Here is a 23,536-nt window from a genome sequence, read left to right on the forward strand (position 1 = left end):
TGCAGCGCCGGTACACCGGGTTCTAGTCCCGGTCGGGGCGCCGGATTCTGTCCCCATTGCCCCTCTTCCAGGCCAGTTCTCTGCTGTGGCCAGGGAGTGCAGTGGAGGATGGCCCAAGTGCTTGGGCCCTGCACCCCATGGGAGACCAGGAGAAGCACCTGGCTCCTGCCTTCGGATCAGCGCGGTGTGCCGGCAGCAGCACGCCAGCCGCGGTGGCCATTGGAAGGTGAACCAACGGCAAAGGAAGACCTTTCTCTCTGTCTCTCTCTCTCACTGTCCACTCTGCCTGTCAAAAAATTAAAAAAAAAAAAAAAAACACAGCCCTGGGCTGTGCCGAAGCCAGGAGCCAGGAACTCCCTCCAGGTCTCCCAGGTGGGCGCAAGGGCCCAAGCACTTGAGCCATCTTCTGCTGCCTTCCCAGGTGCATGAGCAGGGAGCGGGATTGGAGGCAGTGCAGCTGGGCCTTGAACCGGCGCTGTGATGCAGGATGCCGGCTCCACAGGCGGCCCCAGCAGTTGTGAGCTGTCATCATCCCGCCCACACACGGTGGGAGCTTTGCTGATTCACTGTGCTAAGCTTCTGCTCCCTGGCATTGCTGTGAAGGTCAAGACCGAGGCAGGAGCGTTCTCAGAGCTCTCGACCTGGGTGTTCCTCCTCCAGCCTCGTCAGCCTGCCCCTTGCCCGGACAGAGCCTAATTAACGAATTTTGCAGGTAGGACATGCAGCCAGCTCCCGAACTTTTCATAGCCTGGTGAGTTTCAGCAGGAATACGGGGGTCTTTAGAAGTCGTCGCTATGCATTTTCCATCCGATTCCCGGCTGTTGTCTGAAGCAGAGCTGACGTTCCGGCAGGGGTCAGAGGGCTTCATTCTCAGGCCCTGCGAACTGGCAGGGACCAGACCTGCCTTTAGTCCCGGGTCTTCGGACTGCATGTCAGCCCTGTGTCCCACCTGATCTCCTGATGCCAGCTCCCAGGAGGTGGCCTCGGGTGGTGAAAGCAGCCAGGAAATCTCCTTGCTCAGGGCTTCCTTCTGCTGGCCTGGTGACCTCATGAAGCTGGGGTGGCCAAAGACACCTGCGCGAGCGGGCTTGTCATCACTGCCACAGGAGAGCTAAAACAAGCTCTGTGGAGTCAGCAGGTTCCCTTTAGCTGGTGGTTCTGCAGGGCCACAGCCCAGGCCCCGGGACCCCATGCATTGGTTTGGTGTCTGGGGACGGGCAGTGGATGGCCAGGGTGGAGGCTGCGCAGGAAAGATCATATGGCGAGGCAGGAAGGAGAGAGAGAGGCTGGGCCAAACTCAGCCTTTGTACCCACCCTCTCCTGAGAATGTCCTCAAGGGGCACAGCCCCGATGACCCTAGGACCCCCCTTGGGTCCCCTCTTGGATCTCATAAGGGGACCAAGCCTCCACCTCCTGGCACCACCCATGTACACCTGCTGGGCCCGAGCCTGGGAACCACTGAAACCCCAGCACCCAAGCTTCCTGCCAGCCCCTGCAGCGGTGGCGAGGGGCACCCAGAGGACGGGCGCCTGTCCACACGCCACTCCGGCCAGGCCTGGTCCTAACCACCTGTCCTCCAGCTATGCTCTGAATCCACTCCAGCAAGGGAGGAGCCACAGGGAGGAACTCGGGGCCATCACAACTCTGGCAGGGCCAGCGAAGGGAGGTGAGAAAGAGGATGGAGGCGGCAGGCTGCAGGGGAAGACTCGCACCCGACCGTCACAGGAGACAAAGCCATCCTCACGCCGCCCTGATCCAGTGTTCCCGAGAAGCCGGAGAGAGAGCAAAAGCCAACACCCTGAAGAATCGCACACAGAGCGCTCCCTGAGACCGCCACGAGGGAAAACAAAGCCAATTAGAAACATAAAAGCCCAAAGTGTCTCCAGGATCCGTGCTCTGACCCAAGAACAGGCCGTGGCGCGCTTTCCTGTGCTTTGCACGTACGATGCTGTTACAGCAAGACTCGAGACGCCCCACCATGACAAGCCAGGGACAAACTGTAATCCACGCTGTGGCTTCTGAGGCTCACCTGAACGGCGCACCAGCCTGCCCAAGCTCCGCGGAGGAATCCCTGAAACGCTTCCCATTACTGGAAACGGAACCTTTCACTCTCCATATTTATACAAGGGCTTCTTTGATTTCCTGTGTGTGACATTTGGCGATGGAAACCGGTGGCTGCATTAATTAAAGGCAGCAAGGAGCCGCCTCGCTTTATGTTCTCCCCTGAAAACCCTCATCCCAGCCCTGCAGCCCTCACACCGTGTGAGCCTGCAGCCGCACAGGGGCTCGGCTTCCTGTCATTTGCTCTGTTCCGAGTTCAAGTCCCTGATGGGAGCGGTCACTAAGTGGGGGGTGAGAGGAAGCTGAGTCAGACCAGGCGGGAGTTAGATCGCACATCTCAAAATCTACAGAGAAAGGGCGCCGTGCTTCCTCCTGCTGCGTCCTTCCCCGAGCCGAGTGAGCCCGCGTGGTCAGTCTGCTGCCCCAGAATCCCAGGCTCCCCTCCCCTCACTGAGGGACGAGGTCTCGGGCATCAGGGAGGGTCCTCGGTAGGCCCTAGTTCACACCTGTGTAGAGGGGCCTGCTCACACAGCAGGTGAGGGTGGCGGGGCAGCCACTCCCCCCACCCCCAGCGTAAACAATCCAGAGAGAGCCTGATCAATACCAGGGACTTTGCGGCTGGCGCTGTGGTGCAAGGGTTAAGCTGCAGCCTGTGATGCCAGCGCCCCATAGGAACACTGGTTCAAGTCCTGGCTGTGCCTCTTCCTACCCAGCTCCCTGTTAATGTGGCTGGGAAGGCAGCAGACGATGGCCTACATGACTGGACCTCTGCCACCCACGAGGGAGACCTGGATGGAGTTCCTGGCTCCGGACTGCAGCCCCAGCTGTTCCCACCATCTGGGGAGCGAACCACTAGATAGAAGATCTCTCTCTCTCTCTCTCTCTGTAACTCTGGGAGAAGAGGGCAGTGCCAGTGTCTGTGTGGGCATAGTCACTCTGCAGCACGGGGCCATCCAACGCCATAGGGGCGGCGGAGACAACACGGCAACCGCTGGTCTTTCCCGCTGAGCGTCACAGTGCACTGCTGCACAACCCGCAAAGCTGACTTCACAGCACGGCCCCAGCAGGACACGTGATGGCTCTCCCTTCGCTTTTCCCCACTGCAAAGCCATGCGGCATGCCCCCAGCCCCTGCCAACACAGCCATCGCTGCGCGTTGGTCTGGGAAGGACCCCCTGAGGGCTGCCCTTTCCTGTCTTGCTGGCTGCTCCAGGTCCCTCAAGGTCAAGGTCACACCCTCTTGTCTCTGGCTATGTCTGTGGGGCACATCCCTGTGCAGGCAGGAGAGAGGGAGGTGCCAGCCTGGCCTCCCTCACTTTGTGATCTCCTTTGGTTCAGGCTGCCAAGGGCTCTACAGGAGTTCCGAGATGCAATCCCGTCCTTTTTTTTTTTTTTTTTTTTTTTTTTTTTTTTTTGTGCCCTCAGTCACTGAATATTCATCCACTGATGGATTCTACCCCTGCTATCCACCAAGGGGATAAAAATAGTTTGCAGCCCGCGCTCTGCCACAGCCGGAGCCGCGAGCTGTGGGAGCGAGCGCTCGCCCCACTGGGTGAGGTGGGGATGGATGAGCGCCTGTGATTTCCCCAGACACAGCCCAGCGCTCGCAGCCCGCGCCTGTCAAACCAGCCCCCAGTCAGAGGCAAAAATGATCTCACTTCCTCTCCCGAAAAGGTAACCAAGTGTCCTCATTACTCGCGTCGCCGAGCTGAATGAACCTTGGGCGCATAATAGGACTCCCCTTGAAATATTCATCCCCTGACAGCTGATGTCCCAGCCGCGTCTACGTCGGGAGAGGGACTGAGCAGCGCTGCTCAATTAGCTCCGCGTTCCGCTCACCTTCTGAAAGCATCTTTCAAGTCCCAGTCATTAAAATTCCACGGGCCCTGAGCCGGCCTCTCTCCCTGCCCCCGAGCTGTCTGCGCAGGACGCCTGTCTCCTCCTCGTCCCCACCTTCCTGCCCTCCCCAGGGACATGGGCTGGTGCCCAAGGGAAGCCACGCCACCGCCGGAGCCCTGCATGTGTCGTCCAAGGGGGCCGACCAGCTTTCCTGTGGCTTCCAGGAGAAGCCTGGCAGGGGGCAGATGGGACGAGCTGGGTGGACACACTGGGATTCCCGAGAGCTCTGGGCCTCAGTTTCCCTGTCTGTGAAATGCACACAGAGTGGCAGGGCGAGACCCGGGAGGAGCTCTGGAGTGACTGCCGCACTGCTGACACCTCGCACATGGCCGCCTGCTTCCCCACGGCTCTACGCCCAGTGGTACAGAACCCGCTGCAGGGCGACCTCACAGACCAGGGGTTACCGCTGAGCCGACTCTGTCCATGGTGTTCAGTGAGTACCCAGTGTGTACCTAACAGGCACCCAAGGATCTTTGATGAGGTCACTATAACTGGATGCAATTACAGCTATCCCATTACAATGTTACTACTCCATGTAACGATTACAGTTATTCATGATTAACCCCTTAATGGTTATAACTTTTTTTTTGACAGGCAGAGTGGACAGTGAGAGAGAGAGACAGAGAGAAAGGTCTTCCTTTACAGTTGGTTCACCCTCCAATGGCCGCCATGGCTGGCGCACTGCAGCCGGCGCACCGCGCTGATCCGATGGCAGGAGCCAGGTACTTCTCCTGGTCTCCCATGGGGTGCAGGGCCCAAGCACTTGGGCCATCCTCCACTGCACTCCCAGGCCACAGCAGAGAGCTGGCCTGGAAGAGGGGCAACCGGGACAGAATCTGGCGCCCTGACCGGGACTAGAACCCGGTGTGCCGGCGCCGCAGGGTGGAGGATTAGCCTACTGAGCTGCGGTGCCAGCCGGTTATAACTTCTTAAAAACCCTTTTTTGGCATGTTTGAAAGGCAGAGAAGGGGCCGGCGCCGTGGCTCAATAGGCTAATCCTCCACCTTGCGGCGCCGGCACACCGGGTTCTAGTCCCGGTCGGGGCGCCGGATTCTGTCCCGGTTGCCCCTCTTCCAGGCCAGCTCTCTGCTATGGCCAGGGAGTGCAGTGGAGGATGGCCCAGGTGCTTGGGCCCTGCACCCCATGGGAGACCAGGAAAAGCACCTGGCTCCTGGCTCCTGCCATCGGATCAGCGCGGTGCGCCGGCTGCAGCGGCGGCCATTGGAGGGTGAACCAACGGCAAAAAGGAAGACCTTTCTCTCTCTGTCTCTCTCTCTCACTGTCCACTCTGCCTGTCAAAAAAAAAAAAAAAAAAAAAAAAAAAAAAAAAAAAGAAAGGCAGAGAAGCAGATATGTCCCATCTACTGCTTCACTCCCCAAACGCCTCCGGTGGCCAGGTCAGAGCTGGGCTAGGCTGACGTCAGCAGCTAGGAACCCAGTCTGAGTCTCCCACGTGGGCAGCAGGGACCCAACCACGTGAGCCATCACCGGCTGCCTCCCAGGGCGTGCGGCCACAGGAAGCTGGAACTGGGAAGAGAGCCAGGACTCGACCCTAGGCACTCGGATACGGGGTGCCGGTGTCCCAGACGGCATTGTAACTGCTGTGCCCCAACACCTGTCCCTGCGGCAACTTGCAATATATGAGAATTATGAAGCAAGCACATGCCAATACCTGCTTATTTTTAAGCAAATTTTAACAGGAAGTCGACAAACCTCAGCCACTTTCCTGATGACTGCGAGGTCCTGGGCAAACAGGAATTGCTCTTCCAAGAAGAGCGACTGCAGACAAAACCAGGGAAAAGCTGGCCAGGCAACGCATCCTTGCGGCTCAGGGACACTCACCCATCCCACCTCTGCTGGAAAAGGCTCCGTTTGTCTGTCACCTCTCGGTTTTGTCTCTGCAGCCCTGTGGTCTGAGTCCTATTCAGCCCGATCCAAACCACACTGCTCTAAACAGACCCCGACCTGAAGCCAGCGGGGTTTACACAATGCTTCCAGGACTTCCGCTGTCAAAACGAGGTGCTGGGGAGAAACTGCTGGACAAGCCCTTCTTTGGGATTCCAGAACTTTCCCAGGTCTGCCTGGACACGTCAGTCTTCCCAGGGAACGGAGGTGAGAGGCTACCAAGACAAAGCAAGACGCCCCTGCTCTACCTTTGTTTGATATCTGCACAGCTGGCAATTCCCCGGTGCCTTCTCGGACCCTTCCCAGTAACCCAGGCTAAGTACCAAGTCCAGGGGCCTGGTTGCTTTCTGGAAGCACCCACGGAGAGCAGGGACAAGAGGCCATGTAGCTCAGTGGTGCAGGAGCAAGGTTGGCCACTCAAGGAGTGGAGGAGCTGGGACCAGAACTCAGGATTGGATTCCCAGATCTGGGGTCTCCCGTTTCCAACAGAGCTATACACAAGGGTCCTTCAGTCTATGGAAAAGTGCAATGAGAATACAGGTTGGGGGCCAGCATTGTGCCACAGTGGGTTAAGCCCATATTAGCACTGATTAGAATCCTGGCTGCTCCACTTCTGATGCAGCTCCCTGCTAACGCACTGAGAAAGCAGCAGCGGACAGCCCAAGTGCATCCACGTGGGAGACACGATGGACCTCCAGGCTCCCGGCCTCAGCCTGGCCCCAGCTCTGACCACTGCAGCCACCTAGGGAGTGAACCAGTGGATGGAAGGTAACTCCCTCTCTCTCTGTCTCCCTCTCTCCCTCCTTCTCTGTAATTCTGCTTTCCAAATAAATAAATATTTCAGTATACAAAAACTTCTGAAATCCATGCATAGTTTTTTCATAACATGTTTTTTTCCATGAAATTTTTGAAGACCCCTCATACATAGGCTACAAATACTATTATACTGAAAACATCATCATGCTAAAAATAATTCATCATTTAAATTAAAGTATAGGTACACGTTAGGTCACCAAAACAAGTGGCCTGCGACTAAGCCGATGGCTAGTGTGCCTTAAGGAATGTACAGTAGCACCTTATTCGCACCGGGCCAGGGCTCCACAGTGCCGACACCTGCTTGCACTAGTACAGCGGTTAAGACGCCGGGTCTTCGGATGCCTGCATCCCATGTCAGAGCGCCTGGGTTCAAGTCCCAGCCCTGCTCTCCCTTCCAGCTTCCTGCTAACGTGCTCCCTGGGAGGCAGCAAGTCCAGTGAGAGACCCTGCACGCATTCCTGGCTGCTAAGCTCATCTTGACCCAGCTCCAGCTCTTGCAGGCATTTGGGGAGTGAACTGGCAGATGGGAGATCTCTCCCTGTCTCTCTGCCTTTCAAACAAATTAAATAAATACACTCCAAAAAAAAATTTTTTTTTGAAGGGGCACAGCGAGTTAGAGCCCTGGCCTGCAGCACCAGCATCCCATATGGACACAAGTTCGAGTCCTGGCTGCTCTATTTGTGATCCAGCTCTCTGCTGTGGCCTTGGAAAGCAGCAGAAGATGGCCCAAGTGCTTGGGCTCCTGCACCCACTTGGGAGACCAGGAAGAAGCTCCTGGCTTCAGATTGGCCCAGCTCCGGCCATTGCAGCCATTTGGGGAGGAACCAGTGGAAGGAAGACCTTTCTCTCCCCCCCCCCTCTGTAAATCTGTCTTTCCAAATAAATAAAATAAATCTTAAAAGAAAAAATTAAAAAAAATGTTTTTTAAAAAAGAATTGATCTATTCAAGGCCTCACCAAGCCTAAACTACTATTCAAGAAGTGGAATGGGCTGGAGGCTAGCAGCAGTCCGGAGCGGCCCGTCTGGGTTCAGTCTTGTCCTGCACTCACTGGTCAGTGACGTCAGGCAGTGGCTGAAACTCTCCACGTCTCTGCTTCCCCAGCTGTAAAGTGGGGGCTCTCCCATCGCCCACCTCGTGCAGGTGTTACGGAAGTGAGTGAGGAGTTAGGCAAGGTAAATGGAGGAGTACAGGATTAAGTCCCTGTTGCTCTGCCTCCAATCCGCCTCCCTGCTAACGTGTTTGGGAACGCAGCAGAGGACGGCCCAAGCACTTGGGGGCCCTGCTACCCATGTGGGGAGACCCCATTTGAGTTCCTCATGTGTGGATTAGGCCTGACCCAGCCCCCTGGCTATTGTGAAAATGTGGGGAGTGAACCAGCAGATGGAAGACCTCTCTCTCTCTCTCTCTCTCTTTGTATCCCTCCCTCCCTCCCTCTACTTTTCAAGTAGAAGAAACTAAACATTTTTAAACAATGTAAATCCAACTCACTTCTCAGGAAAACCTATTTTCAAATTGCGTATATACCTTTAAATCCCATGATGTCTTTTGCCCGGGGACCAAGTGGCCGAGTGTCTCCTTGGTGACGCCCAGCCCCGCTGACCCAGCAGGTCGAGTCTGCATGTCCCCATCTTCTTCCCTCCCTCTCCTGCCTCACTTCACCCACCCAGCCCCTGCACCTCACCTCCTCCCAGGATGCTCCCCCTGTCCGGCAGGGGCTTCCGACTCCACCATCAGAAACACCTCCTGTCCAGTCTTGATTCCTGGTCAGGATACCACATCCGGGTCTACCATCCACGTTCTCCAGCTGACGACCCGACAGCTCACGGGTTGTGGGAGGTCACCGACACAGCCAATCTCACAACCTGGCACCCGCGACAGCCTTTGTGCCTTCCTTATCTATCATTGCCTAACAAAGCACCCCAAAACTTGGCTGCTGGAAACACAAATAATCGCCATCGCCTCCCAGTCCCCGCAGGCCTGCAGTGCGGGAGCCGCACAACTGTGGCGTCTGCCTCTGCTCTCCCAAGGCTGCCACAGGCGTCAGCTGGAACCACGAGGATCCGCTCTCTTCGTGGCCCTACCAGGCTGCCAGGAACCCTGCAGGGGGAATCCAAAGACCAAGGCACAAGCCGTGGTGCCTTTTAAAAAATATTTTTCTGATTTCTATTTACTGGAAAGGCAGAGTGACAGGAAGAGGGAAAGAAAGAGACAGACAAGAAGAGATGCCCATCACTGGTTCACTCCCCCAAATGCCTGCAACAGCCAAGCTGGGGTAGGCCAAAGCCAAACTCCCAGTATTCACCCCAGGTCTCCCACGTGGGCAGCAGGGACCCAGGGCCCTGAGCCACCACAGGCTGCCTCCCAAGCTGTACAATGGCAGGAAGCTGGAGTCAGGGGCGGAGCAGGCACCCTCCTGTGGGATGTGGGCGTCCCAAGCGGCACCTGAACCACTGTGCCCAGGGCCCACCCTGCAGCGCCTTTTGTAACGGGACGTCTGGTGTTCTCCGTCCACAGGTCACCGCCCCGGGCGTGGGGTCCTCCTCCTCCCCGGCCGGCATGCTATTCCTCTCGTGTACTTGCCAGGAGTGGGCAGTTACTTGATGGAAAATCTCGTCCACGCTGATAACCAGCCCGGTCCTGGCTGAGTTTGTAGGTGGCTGTGTTCAGATGAATAATGTCTGAGGAACAGAGCCCCCACCCTCAAAACCCCCCACTGCACGCCGGGCCTTTCTGGGGACGCCCTCAGGACCGGGTCCCAGCTACTGAACCCGACACCGTGTGATCTGCTGATTCCAGTGTTATGTCTGCGTGTCTGAGGCTTCCATGTGCTTTTGTTGGCACTGCCTGCCTGCTTCCAGACCACCAGTGCTCCCGAAGACCAAAATTAATTGCTGGTTTTATATGTCTCAAGGATAGCGATGCCAGATTGTTTCAAAACGAAAACACAGCCAGACTTAATGAAGTTCAAAGGAAGAAACGTTCACTTGCGGATTAAAATAGAGAATGATCTGTGGCCTGGAGCCACCAACATGGTGACCGCTCCTCCTGGCAGGGGAGGGAGGGCGGGCAGGCAGACGCGAGCGAGGGAGAAAGGCCATTGGAGGCTGGGACTGAATCCGCATCACAGGCGAACGAACGCGTGAAGGCTGAAGGTGGGGGTCCTTTCGGGATCCCTCACACGGCTGCACCCATGTATCTCAATGAAACTCCAGGAAACGGCACAGCCGGCTGCTCTGGGGCCCGGCGTGGCGGTCATTCGGCTTCAACATCCCCAGAGGTGTTGGAATGCAGGGCACAGGGCATCTAAACTACGAAGGACCACGGACACTTTTCCCCGTGCCTTCGCCACCGCTGAGTCCCTGTGCATACTTGGCTGAGATCCGGGCCCTGGGCTCCACGCCGGGTTTGCCAGAGCAGCGATCTGCAGTGGAGCCGGGTCGGGCGCCTGCCCCCAGCCCTCACCGCAGGTCCCCAGGCTTCAGGCACCCGGGCAGAGCCGCTCTCCCATCTCGACACAGATCCTCACACCACCCAGACACCTGCCTCTCTCCTGTCCAAGCTGACCATGCGCTGGTTCTGCAGTCTGTGAATACTGCCTGGTGACTCGTAATCCGACACTTAGGTGAGTTCGGTGGTTAATTTACTTTTAAATTCTTCTAAACTCTACATCAGCTTCCTTTGAAGTGGACTACAGTTCGGATGTAATAGGAAAAAAAAAAAAAAAAAAACACTAGAATCAGTCAGAAAAATCCAAGTCCAAATCCCAAGTTTCCTCCTCATTTTCCATAGAATCAGTAATAAATCCCTTAACTTCCCTGCATTTTGTCCCCTTCCCATCCTGTGTAAAGCAAGATAAGTCCTATTGCTCCCCGCACAAGGGCAATTTCAGAAACGCCACAGAAAGTACACGCCGTGAAAAAGACTACGCATGGATTTCAAAAGTGTTTTGCACGGAAATAAACTTATCTGCTAATTCTATTTTTCTGCTTGAAATGGTCTCAAGAAAAGAGAGGAGGAGGGCATTGTGGACCAGTGGGGGAGGCTGCTGCATCACATATCAGAGTCCCGGGATCGAGTCCCGCCTCCACCTCCTGTCCAACTTCCTGCTACTGTGCACCCATGGGGGCAGCAGGTGACGGTGAAGGCTCCAGCATGGCTTCCCTGACACCCACATGGGACACCCAGACAGGGTTCTGAGCTGCTGTCTTTAGCCTGGCTATGCGGACATTTGGAGAGTGGATCAGTGGATGGAAGATCTCCCTCTATTCCTCCATCTCTCTGTGTCACTCCGCCTTTCAAATACAATGAAAATTAAAAAAAATAAAAAAACAAAATTGAAAAGACCGGACCTGATGTCTAATTTCCATTGAAAACACCCAAAAAGCAATACTGGAATCAAAAATGGCGCTGCAGGGTGTCCACCTGGGTATGTGACTTGGTGACGCGCTGAGTCATGGAGCTAACCCCAGAGCGGAGGGCAGTTTCCAGAACAATCATCCTACAGCAGTCACGCCAGGCCCGTTCATAGTCAGGCTAGCCAGCTGGCAACGCCTGACCTCACATTCCCCAGTTCCAGTAACCTCCTCCCATGATCTACAGCACGGAACAGTGGGTTTTAGCCACCCAGGCAGAGCCAGAAACAGGGTGCCCAGCCCCAGCCCAATTCCGCACAGAGAGGAGAGGGGACAGATCCCCCACCCAGAGCTCCCCAGCCTCTACAGAGAAAGGTGCACCCAGGTGGCTGCTGGGTGTCAGACAACGGGGTAAGGCCCTCCACTGAGAACTCGCCCAGGGGGTGTCGCTGGGCTTGGACCCTGCACTCCTGGGTAGATGCCATCAGCAGCTCAGGGAAACAACTGTGATTCAGGAAAGAACTGCTCCACGGTCCCTCCAACGGCGACCTGCGGAACGCGTGCCTTGCAGAATTCAGCAGCAACAAAAACATCTTTCTCCTGGTGAATTTTCCTGTCTCATTTTAGCAAAAGGTACAAAGCCTAGCTCGGGGGCCGCTGATATGACACAGCGGGTGAGGCTGCTGCTTGCAACGCCCATACAGGAGTGCTGCTTCAAGTCTCAGCGGCTCTGCTTGCAATCCAGCTCCCTGCTAAAGTGCCTGGGAAGAGCGGAAGACGGCTCCCACCACCCACACGGGAGGCCTGGGTGGAGCTCCTGCCTCCTGGCTTCAGTCTGGTGTACCCCTGGCTATTGCAGGTACTGGGGGAATAAACGAGCAGATGGAAGACCTCTCTCTCTCTAGCTCTATGTCCCTCTCTGTTGCTCTGCCTTTCAAGTAATTTTTAAAAAACAAAAAACAGCTCTGCAAGCACTATTTAGAAGGGAATTTAGTACTGCATTAGACAAACTCCTGGGCTATCATTGTAACAGCATTCTCCTTTCTCTTCTGTGGTGTTTTAAGTTTTCCTAACGGGGTAGGCATTTCGGCCTAGTTCTTAAGATGCCCACATCCCACATGAGGGTCCCTGGGTTCAATTCCTGACTTCAACGCCCGAGGCCAGCTTCCCGCTAATGATACCCACGGCGGCGGCAGCTGATGGCTCAAGGACTTGGGCCCCTGCTACTCACATGGGAGACCTGGATGGAGTTCCTGGTCCTGGCTTTGGCTTGGCCCAGCCCTGGCTGTTGCAGGGATTTGGGGAGTGAATCACCTGGTGGGAGATCTGTCCGTATCTCTGTCTGTCTCTCTTTTGCACTGACTTTTCAAATAAATAAATAAATAAATGTCCATTAAAAAAGAGGAAATTTTGATCTATCTGAAGATCGAGGACTCCCAGCTTGGGAGCTAAGATTTGTCACTTATCAAAAATCGCTTTCCACCAAAATGAACACATCGTTTAATCTCATCTTCCATGAATGTTCTGTGGTACCCTCCTGCGTGTAGTGTGTGGTAGCTGTGTGTACATTCGTGCATTTGCACACACATCTGTACATCATGTGTGTGGCTGTGTGTGCACACATGGGCATGTGTGTGCATATGTTGAAGGGCACAATTAGGGAAAAAGGAAAAAGGGGGAAGTGAGAGAGAGAGAGAGAGAGAGAGTGAGAGAGAGGAGACACTGTGTAAGTCCAGAACACTGACTGAAATAGGATGGGCCTCTGCACAAACCCGCCCGTGCTCTGCCCACAAGAAAACAAAGCCACACACAATTAGGGCCCCAGCAGCGCCTTTTTATCTAAGTGGGGGGGTGCAAGACAGGAACAAGCAAGCTCAGAAAAAGCAGCCTCTGCCTCCATTTTTTTTAAGACCAAATCCAAAAATGTACTGCCTATAACATTGGCAGTTTACAATGGCAATTAACATCAATCCCCGGGTCTAATTAACCTCAATCAACAAGTCTAAGCAGGTTAATTAAATAGGATTTGGCTAAGCATGAAGCACAAAACTACAGCTGTCTGTCTCATTTAAATATGCCTTACTGAGGAGAGCCACCCTCTACCCAGGCTTGGCAGTGACGCCTGCTGGGGGCAGAGGTCTGCAGGGTGGGCCTGCCTGGAGGGGTGGTCCCGGGGGTCTCTGGTAGCAGCCCAGCACAGACACCTCAAACGGCCCCGCTTGGCTACCTGCTGCCCCAGCACCAACTCGCCCTTGGCTGTCCCCACCTCCTGGAGTCCAGCGCTGCTCTGTGAGTCAGCCCTGCCCAGTTAATTGTCCTTTAACGGTTTCCTCCGAAATGCACTGTTTTTCTCACCACATCCCCAGGCACAAGGTGGATCCTAGCTTCTGCGTGAAGCTGAGAGGCCCTGTAGAAGACCCCGGCCTCCCTCTCCGGTCTGGCCTGCCGGTTCCTTCTCCATTGTCCACATCATTCTGCAGTGGGCAGCAGGGCCCCTAGCTGGGCAGAAGCCAGGGGTTCCCCCAACGCATGCGCAGAGCAGTCAAGATGGAGGCCTCAGGATGTGCAGGGAAGCCACAGAGAGGCGCGGGCGAGAGTGAGCAAAAAGCCAAAACACCTCAAAGCAAGTTTCCAGCCACCCCTTTATACTCTCGGGAGGCACGGGGCGTGGTGTCGCAGAGCTTAACTGGATATTCAAACGAGGTGGGGCCATTTCCTTTCCCTGTTTTGGAAATGCAGGAAGTGTGGTGGCCCCGGTGCATGATGGGAGTGGAAGCGCCAGCCGTGGTACCTTTATAATGAGACTGTCATGACTGAAAGGTGGCAGGGCACATCCTGCAGCTGGATTCTAACACTGCAGAATTATGGGATCGGGGGTTTCTGTGCCATGGAAGGGAGCTGGCTCATTGGTGCATGGGAGGTGGCCTGGGGTGGCCCACGGAGAATGGGTTGGGGGCCAGAGCTGTGGTGTTTCCAGCTCCCTGCTAGTGACCTGGGAAATCAGCAGAGGATGGCCCAACTGCCTGGGCCTCTGCACCCCTGTGGGAGACCTGCATGAGTCTCCTGGCTTCAGCCTGGCCCAGCCCCGGCCATTGCAGCCATCTGGGGAGTGAACCAGCACATGGAAGAGCTCTACCTCTGCCTCTAACTCTTTCAAATAAACAAATAAATCTTTAAACAAAAAAGAGAGAGACAGAGAAAGGGTTTGAACGGTGCAGCCTGGGCTGGCGTGGGGGCCAGCTGCAGCCACGGTGCCAGCCGGCCAAGGTTCCCACACGGGCCACCCAGAGCCCTCATGGCAGGGCATGCCGGAGCTGTCCCCTAAAAGCCAACACTCCCTATGCCCACAGCAGCTCTGCCTCCGAGTCCTCTCTCACCAGGGGGCCAGCCCAGATACCCGAGTCCCCAGCTGCATGTAAGGTGCTGAACAGACCACGTTCAGAGGTCAGTGTCCATACACACAGGCCACCACGGCCCACAGGACCAGTACAGCCCATTCTTGTCCTGCATCCATTCCGCCACCACCCAGGGCCTACTGGAAACGTCATGGTACACACACGCGCACAAACACACACACACACACAGGCACGGTGGCCAGCTCTGCCTCAGACCCAACTCTGAGTGATGACGACCTGAAGAGTCCTTCCTGGGCCTGACTCCTGAGGCCACCAAATCTAGACCACAGGGACCCTGCCAATGAGCCAGGCAACCAGCTGGTCCCATAGGAGTGGGATGAGCCAGAGGGCCAGGCCACACCACCGGCCAGGGTTGAGGACAGCCCGGGGCACACTCGCAGCCCCTCACTTCCTGGGTTGGCAGGAAGCCGCCGTCTCTGTCTCGGAAGGAGCTCACGCCACACACCCGTGCAGGCCAGGACTGGCCGGATCAGTCGGCGTCTGCCCACCCAGAAAGGCGAGCAGCCTGCAGAGGGGTTCCGCCTTGTGCCGGGGCACAGCCAGGCTCTGCTGACCTCATGACAACTCAGAGAGCACCGCTGTCACTCTGACTTTGGGTTGGAAAGTGAGGCCCGGGGTGGTTTCCAGCCTCGGTCTTCAAATCCAGCATCTTCACACGAGCGGAGCTAGCAAAGCAAGCAAGTGAGAGAGCGAGAACTGAGGGATCTCTCCCGCCAGCCAACTCTGCCCTTCACATAAAATAACAACAGAGGACACGAGTCAGCGTGCAGTGTAGACACGGAGGTTTGTGGCGAAACTGTCGGTGTGAAATATTTACTTCATTAGCAAAGTTATTTACTGGGCAAAACCAGTGCTCTAGGCAGCAAGAGGGCAGCAGGGAGTAAGACCCCACAAGGTCTGATACTCAAAGAGCATCGTTACCGTCCTGGGGACACTTTGAACAACAAACGTAATAAACTACGCAAGACTGTGACGCGTGGGAAGTCTAGTGTCAGGCGCACGGCTGCAGGAGGCGGCTGCAGGAGGAGGCATGAGCTGTGTGAGAGGATGGAGCAGGCAGGGCAGCCCGTGCAAAGGCCTGAGGCAGGAAGAGGCGTGGAAGGCAGTGGTCAGGGGTGGGAGGAGCAGGAGCGCTGGCTCCTAGGGGACAGCTGGAGGTCCTGAATGAGCCCGAGACTCTGGGAGGGCACGCCACACTTCCACCACCACCGACACCTGCAGCCCAGGAAAAGCCCAGCCCCAGGGACAAGCGTGGGGTGCAGGGGGCAACTAGCCTGCTGCTTGCTACACCCACAGCCCATGTCTGAGGGCCTGGAATCCAGTCCCGCCTCCAATTCCAATCCAGCTTTCTGCTAATGCCCCTGGGACGCCACAGGTGATGGCCCAAGAACTTGGATCCCTGCCACCAACAAGGGAGACCCGGATGAGGCTCCTGGCTCCTGGCTTCTGCCAGGTCCAGCCATGGCTATCACAAGCATTTGGGGGGTAAACTAGCAGATGGATAATCTATCTCTCTCTCTCTCTCTTTTCTGCCTTTCAAATAAATGAAATAAAAAACAATGGCTGACCCTGCTCTGAGGAAGATGTGTCCATGCATTTGCGTGGTGTGTAACATTATGGTCTGTATCATAAAACAGTCCTGAAAATGAAAAGCAGAGGGGCCACCAGGCAGCCCCTTGCAGTGTGACAAGGACTCTGCTGCATTCAGAGTGAGGTCAATCACCCGGACATGGGGAACCCCCTCCAGACCCACGAGTATCTGTGCATGGAAGGTGTCTGGGTGTGGACATACACATCTCCTTTTTTTTAGCACGCCAGCATCAGTTGTAAAAGCAAAAGGCACGTTCTGAAATATGCTTGTATCTACAGAGAATCTCTCTGCAGAAAATGCAAGGAACAGCTTTCTCTAAGGAGGGAACCAGCAGCTGGGACACAGGAGTAAAGAAAGACTTGAGTTTCACTGGATGGTTTGCCAGGCACCTGCATAATCTCATTAAACATTGATGACATGAATTCGTAAACCACGTTAATACCACACTACACCAAGTCCAAGGGGATGAGAGGGGCGTAGTCTTTTCATAATTTTATTTGAAAGTCAGTGTCAGAGAGACAGAGAGAGACAGATCTTCCAGCCCCAGATCCATTCCTCAGATGGCCAAAACAGCCAGGGCTGGGCCAGACTGAAGCCAGGAGCCTGGAGCTCCATCCGGGTCTCCCACGTGGGTGCAGGGGCCCAGACACCTGGGCCGTCCTCTGCTGCTTTCCCAGGCCGTCAGCAGGGAGCTGGGGCAGAAGCGGAGGGGCCGGGAGATGATTCAGCACCCGTGTGGGATTCCAGCATTGCAGGCAACACCTTCACCTGCTATGCCACAGCACCAGCGCCGAAAAGGAATTGTCTGAAAGAATCCTTTCATAAATTCTCAGAATGCTTTAAAATGTTTCTTCCATCTCAAAATTGCCCAGCAAATCCTGGGTACAGTGGCCTTCCCCCACTGCAGGGCCTGTATTCCAAGACCCCCCAATGGACACCTGTAGCTGCAGATGGTACCAAACCCTGTGGACACCATTTTTCCCTGTACATAGATACCCAGGACAAAGTTTAACTCGTAAATTATGCTTAGTAAAGAATAAAGGACAACTCACAATAAATACAACAATTAGAATACACTATATTTAAAGCTATGCAGGTATGGTCTCTCTCTGTCTCTCTCAAAATGTCTACTGTGTTGCCCTTGACCTTCCTGTGTTGATGTGCAAGGATACAACACCCATGTGATGAGATGGGAGGTGAGTGACACAGCATTAGGCTAGAGCACATGCATGCCACACTGAGACAGTCATGTGACCTGGAGGCAGTCACGTGACAGCCAAGATGGCTGCCAAGCCACTAAGGGGCGGGTGGCGCACACAGCATGGAGCTGCTGGGCCCAGATGAGCCAGGTCCCACGCGGGACAGAGCAGGACACTACGAGAGTCCTTCACACTGCTCAGACAGCATGCCATTCAAAACTCTGAGCAGCTTATTTCTGAACGTCCCATTCCATATCTTCAGTACAAGCTGTAGTTGAGAGGAATACAGTATTTCACCCAAAAAAGTTCTATTTAATCAATAAAATCCTAGTTCTCAACAATATTTTAGCATGTAAAGAACTGAAAAATCCAACTTTAACCTCGCAACCCACATCATGACCAGCCGGGATGGTCAATCCATCTCCACTAATGCTACCTGAGTTTAAAGAAACGTCTTGGCCGGCGCCGCGGCTCACTAGGCTAATCCTCTGCCTGGGGCGCCGGCACACCGGGTTCTAGTCCTGGTCGGGGTACCAGATTCTGTCCCGGTTGCCCCTCTTCCAGGCCAGCTCTCTGCTGTGGCCAGGGAGTGCAGTGGAGGATGGCCCAAGTGCTTGGGCCCTGCACCCCATGGGAGACCAGGATAAGTACCTGCTCCTGGCTTCGGATCAGCGCAGCTCCAGCCATAGCGGCCATTTTGGGGGTGAACCAACGGAAGGAAGACCTTTCTCTCTGTCTCTCTCTCACTGTCTAACTCTGCCTGTCCAAAAAAAAAAAAAAAACTCTGCTAATGCACCTGGAAAAGCAGCAGCAGATAATCCAAGTGCTTGGGCTCCTGCACCCACGGGGAGACCTGGGTGGAGTTCCAGGCTCCTGGCTTCAGCCTGACCCAGCCCCGGCTGCTGTAGCCATTTGTGGGGTTAGGCAGTGGACAGAAGAATCTCTCTAATACTGCCTTTCAAATAAATAAATAAATCTTTATTTCAAATAAAAGGATATATCTTTATACGTCCATGAGAGGTATTTAAAATGTGCAAAAATGGAAAGAAAATGTTTATTTTGGTACAAAAAAAATTTTGCAGTCCACATGTGCTCTGCTCACAGGACACAGTCCCATGAACATGCTGAAGACCCCTCAGACTTGACTGTCATTCATTATGCCTCAAAACAGTCACGGCTACCGCATTATTGCCCAATGCAGAGAAGAGAAAACAGGCTATTGGGTGACAAGCGAGTTTCTTAGGAAAATGAGTGGGGTCAGGACAATAAACTACATCGCTGAAAATGAATGACTTGGGTTTCCGTCGGCGCCATTCAGCTGCACAGCCGTGAGCGTGGGACTTTGCAGCGCGCGCCCGTCAGGCGTGGGCTGCAGGGAAGCCAGCACCGGAAGGTGTGCGAGGAAGGTGCTTGTCGCACACCTGCTCCCTGCCCGAGCAGGGAGAAAGGGGACGGGGCACTCAGAGAGACAGGTACGGCGTGGGGCGCCAGAATGCACAGAAAACCACACACTCCCTGGGTGCACAAGTTACAGAAGGTTTTGTTGAAGAGACGAGATTAAAAAACACAAGAGATCTTTTTTCTTTTCATTTCAAGCTTATTTATTTACATTTTACTTGAAAGGCAGAGAGAACTCCCATTCGCTGATTCACTCCCCAAATGCCTGCAACAGCCAGGGCTGGGCCAGGTCGAAGCCAAGAGCCCAGAACTCAACCCAGGTCTCCCAGGTGGGTGTCAGGGACCCGCGTACCTGGGCCATCACCTGCTGCCTCCCAGGGCGCACAACCGCAGGGAGCTGGCGTCAGCTGGGGCGCACAGCCAGTCTGGAGCCAGCCCCTCCAATCCAAGGGGATGCAGGCTTCCCAGGCAGAGTCTTATCCACTCCCCAGATGCCCACCCCAGAGTTTTTATGAATGGACGACCTTGACGTCCAGTGCGACTCTGACAGGAAACCGTTTACCTAAGCTTCCCTGAGCTGTGCCATCTCCCCCACCCAGTGACAGATCAGGCCAGTCACTGCTGGCCCTCTCCTGGCAGGAAGGGGTGCGCGGGCAGCCCTGCCTCCTGCCCTCACTCCCTGCCCCGTTCTCTCCATCCTCTGACTGCTCCCCCTGAATAAGGAGCCCACAGCAAAACTGTCAGAAAAGACAAGCGGCACTGCAGGCCGGTGGTGCGGCAGGCTTCTGCGTGGACACAGGCACACAGGTCCCAAGTGTGACCCAGGGGAGCTGCGCCACCCTCAGCTTCACAGGGCCGCGTCGGCCTAAGCTCTGCCAGGTTCTCCACGGGCGACGTGTTCCCCTGCCCAGTGGAAAAGGCTGGGTCCCTCCATCTGCCTGTGTTGCTGACACCTGCTTAGCATATTCCTGCCTCGGGCCTGTGGGAAGCAGGAAGCTGGCAGCTGGCAGCTGGCAGCAGGCCACGGGGTCCAAGCAAGAGAAAGCCTTCGGTGGTGCCAGGCAGGGTAGCACGGATCCCTCAACACTCCACACAGGGTCTGTTCCTGGGGCAGACACTCGGCCTAGAAGTTTAGACAGTACTTGGGAGTCCGTGGGTCTGAGTTCCAGTTCTCCCAATTCCAGCCCACGCTGTTGCAGCCATCTAGGGAGTGAACCAGTGGAAGGAAGAGCCCTCTGTCTCTCCCTCTCCCTGTATAATGCTTTCAAATAAATACATAAATATTTAAAAAAAAATACACCTTAAAAACACTCAGAGTGGGACAGGTGTGTGGCGCAGTGGTTCAGCTGCCGCCGGAGATGCTACAACCCGTATCAGAATGCCTGGGCTCGAGTCCTGGCTCCACATCCCATCCAGCTTCCTGTTCACGGGCACCAGGGAGGCAGGGCTGATGGCTCCAACAACTGGGTCCCTGCCACCCACGTGGGAGACCTGGACTGCCTTCCCGGCTCCCAGCTTCAGCCTGGCCAGCCCCTAGCTCTTTGGGGTATTTGGCAGGTGCAAGCCAGCAAGCTCGCTCTCTTTCTGCCTTTTAAGCAAAAAAAAAAAAAAAAAAAAGTAAAATGATCTAGTTTTAAAGAAAAGTGTTTCTTTTTCACGCTCCAAACACCTTGCAGAGGCATCACCCACTGATGGGGGGGGGGGGGGGGGCGCCAGCTCCTCCAGAGCCTCCGGCTTCCCGCCACCCTCTGTCCCCGGAGGCTTCCCACCACCCTCTGTCCCCGGAGCCGGCGTCTTTGGCAGCTCTGAGACATCTCCATCATCTCTCAGGAAAGTGCCGAGTGACAGCAGGGAAGCACACACCATCACCCAGGCACAGAGAGGCCGGCAGCCAGCCGTGCAGGAGCGGGGGCAGAGACAGGAGCCTCCGCCCACGTCTGCCCCTACAGTCAGGGCCCCGGCAACTGAGGGCCCCGGGAGCCCCTCACGACGAGGTGCAGCTGCAGGTCCGGGGACCGGGAGGGACCGTGTGCTGCTGCTTAGGCTCCAGGACAAGTGATGAGGGAGCGGCAAAAAATGAGAGACTGGGGTGAGGGGGCCCCCGGGTGAGGGAGACAGCCAGGACCCACCCCCATAGGACCAAAGTCTCGGAAAACAAAGGCTTAAAATTAACGTATTTATTTATTTTAACAGGCAGAGAGATCTCCCATTCACTGGTTCACTCCCCAAATGCCCCCTACAAGCCATGTCCAAGCCAAGAGCCGGGAGCTCCTGCCAGGTCTTCCACGTGGGTGGCAGGCACCCAGGCACTGGAGACGCTGCTGCCTCCCCGCGTGCCCGCGAGCAGGACGCTGGGTTGGAGGCACAGCTGGGGGGACTCAAATCTAGGGGCTCTGAGATGGGATGAGGGCGTCCCAAGGCCAAGCACCCACCACGGGGCTCAAGCTGCTAAAACTACGTCCCGCCCAGCAGTGTGCGCAGAACGAGACAGACCTGTGTTCCAATCTTGCCTCCGGACTTCTGCAAGCCTGGAGGACTTTCAGGACTCTCTGGGCCTCTCAGGACTCCTCTGCACAACAATGGCCACGCCCCCTGTCAGGGGCGAGGGGCTTGAAGATCACCCCCCACCCCGGCCCCCACAGGAGGCTTTGCAGGAAGAGCAGCGGTGGTGACCGCTGCAGCTCGGGGGCGTCAGAGCAAGCCTCTCCCACCCCAGGCCCCTGTGTCTGAGAGACAGACAGACGGATACAGACAGACAGACAGAGGGAATGAGAGATACTCCCAACAGCAAAGGAGGCCGAGCCAGGATCCCAGAACCCAATCCGCGTCCCCCGCGTCGGTGGCAGGGGTCCAAACATTTGGGTCACCACTCGCTGCCTCCCAGGCCACGAGCGGGGAGCTGGATGGGAAGTGGGGCAGCCAGGACGTGAACTGGCACCCATATGGGATGTCGGCATCACAGGTGGTGTGGCTTCCACCGCTGCGCCACGGCGCTGGCCCTCGTCGGGGTGGGCTGTTTGGAGGCCCCGTGGCAGAAGGATCGGGAGCAGAGAAGAGAGAAGCCTTAGCTGACCTGCGGGGATCCATCGCTACGCGGCATCTGTGTCCACGGGGCCTACACAGTGTCGTGACCAAGGCCCCTCCCAGAGCGTCATTATTCCTCCTGTATCCTCCCAGGCCTGACGTCACAGCCTCTCGCTGGAAGACAGGGGCTCCTGGCAAAGCCGGGTTTCCAGCCGGAGCGTCAGCAGCAGGCAGGTGCCCCGTGCAGCAGGCTCCAGACAACACAGAGGGCCCCTGCTCGGAACCCCTGAACTGTCAGCCCTCCTGTCGCTGACAGGCTGTTCCCGCCTCTGTCCCCATGCCCATTCCACACCTGCTCCACTCCTGTGCTCACCCCTTGCTCTGTCTTTCCTTCCATCAAATTCTTCCCCCTCGGGCAGCTTCTGCCCCGTCCGCACACTCACACTGGGTGTCCACTGCCACGGTGTCCACCTTCCGGAGCCGCACTGGCCCCGGGGTCACCTGGGGCTGTGTCCTTTCACCTGCACCTGCCCTGCCTGCGCTCAGGATTCCTGCTCCACTGCGGAGCCAGAGCCGCCCTCCCACACTCGCGTGGAGCACCCTCCTCACGCTCAACGGCCACACAGGCCACGCTCCTCTCCGGTGATGGGCGTTTCCAAGGCAACTGTTCCTCATTTACTCTCCACTTCTATGAAATTCACATGGATTCTCGTGTGCCGGCGGTGGTCGGACAGATGGGAGCCTGCACAACGACTTTATCCTGCGCCAAGATCACGACTAAGCACTGCCATAGGAGTGGGCGGCTTGAGACCCAACCGGCCCGCTCTGCAGGGCGCTCGTGCCATGCTCAACAGCAGCGCAGCCGAAATGGGAAACCCAGGAGGTGCACCTGCCAGGCTCCCCTGGGGGGGGGCTGCGTTTTCCCGCTGGGGTGCCCGTGCCTTTCCTAATGCTAATGATGACTGTGCAGTTACTCAGACTGCGCAGGAACGGACTGAAACACGGACTGGAGCGCCCTGGGACCTACCCGTGCAGGGATCCAGCTAAGACAAGCCACTGCCCTGGTCTCCCTGGCTCTGATGGCTGTGTCCTGTGCCAGGGGCTCAGCGCCATCCCAGGATGCAGCCACAAGCCAGAAACCAGTAGAGACGCAAACCTGCAGCTGGCAGCTGCTGCACCGTCCCTGTTACGGCTCTGAGTGTGTAACATCTTTATCCTGGCAGGTCCCAGCTAGAGTAAGTTGAATTATTGATAGCAGCTGCTAGACTCAATTTTTGTAAGACTTGAGCATGAGGAGGCTCATTCTGGGCTCAGGTGGCAGAGAGATGGACGGGATTCAGAGAGCAAGCCTTCCCCGGACTTCACCCGAGCTCAGGCTCTGCTGTGGACGCTGCACTCGCCAGCCCCTCTCCCTGCAGCGAGGACACAGCGTGCAGCAGGGCTGGGACACGCAACTGGCTGCACAAGGAGACCAGGCACGCAGCAAAGAGAAGAACCGTAAGCACAGCAAGCCCAGGTCGTGGCCACTGCCTGGAACAAGGAAACAGCTGCTTTCGCCCAAGTCCACCTGCACACTCACACGTCCACACGGTGGCTTCTTGTTTCTGTTCATCCATGGATGTGATGCAAAACATCACTGGCTACACCCCTGGCATTGTCACTGAACGCTGCCAATTGAACACTGTCTGTATTCTACAATTTCTAAAAGCCATCTTTTTTTTTTTTTTTTTTGACAGGCAGAGTTAGACAGTGAGAGATAGAGAGAGAGAAAGGTCTTCCTTCCGTTGGCTCACCCCCCAGATGGCCACTACGGCCGGCGCTGCCGATCTGAAGCCAGGAGCCAAGTAAAGCCATCGTTTTCGTGGGTTAGCATCC

General features: G+C 56.0%; 1 long non-coding RNA gene across 2 annotated transcripts in view; it reads right to left on the minus strand.

The window, feature by feature from the left end:
* LOC127487554 (uncharacterized) overlaps window positions 1-23,536 on the minus strand; it is a 125,611-nt gene that overhangs the window by 26,512 nt on the left and 75,563 nt on the right. The window contains exon 1 of one of the 2 annotated variants that reach the window (XR_007914485.2): window positions 13,389-14,573. The exons of the other annotated variant lie outside the window; for it this stretch is intronic. This is a non-coding gene — a long non-coding RNA (uncharacterized lncRNA). Of the gene's footprint in view, window positions 1-13,388; window positions 14,574-23,536 lie in introns of those variants that run through there. 2 annotated transcript variants of the gene reach the window in all.

This window comes from Oryctolagus cuniculus, chromosome 13 (genome assembly GCF_964237555.1).
Source record: "Oryctolagus cuniculus chromosome 13, mOryCun1.1, whole genome shotgun sequence".
NCBI lineage: Eukaryota > Metazoa > Chordata > Mammalia > Lagomorpha > Leporidae > Oryctolagus > Oryctolagus cuniculus.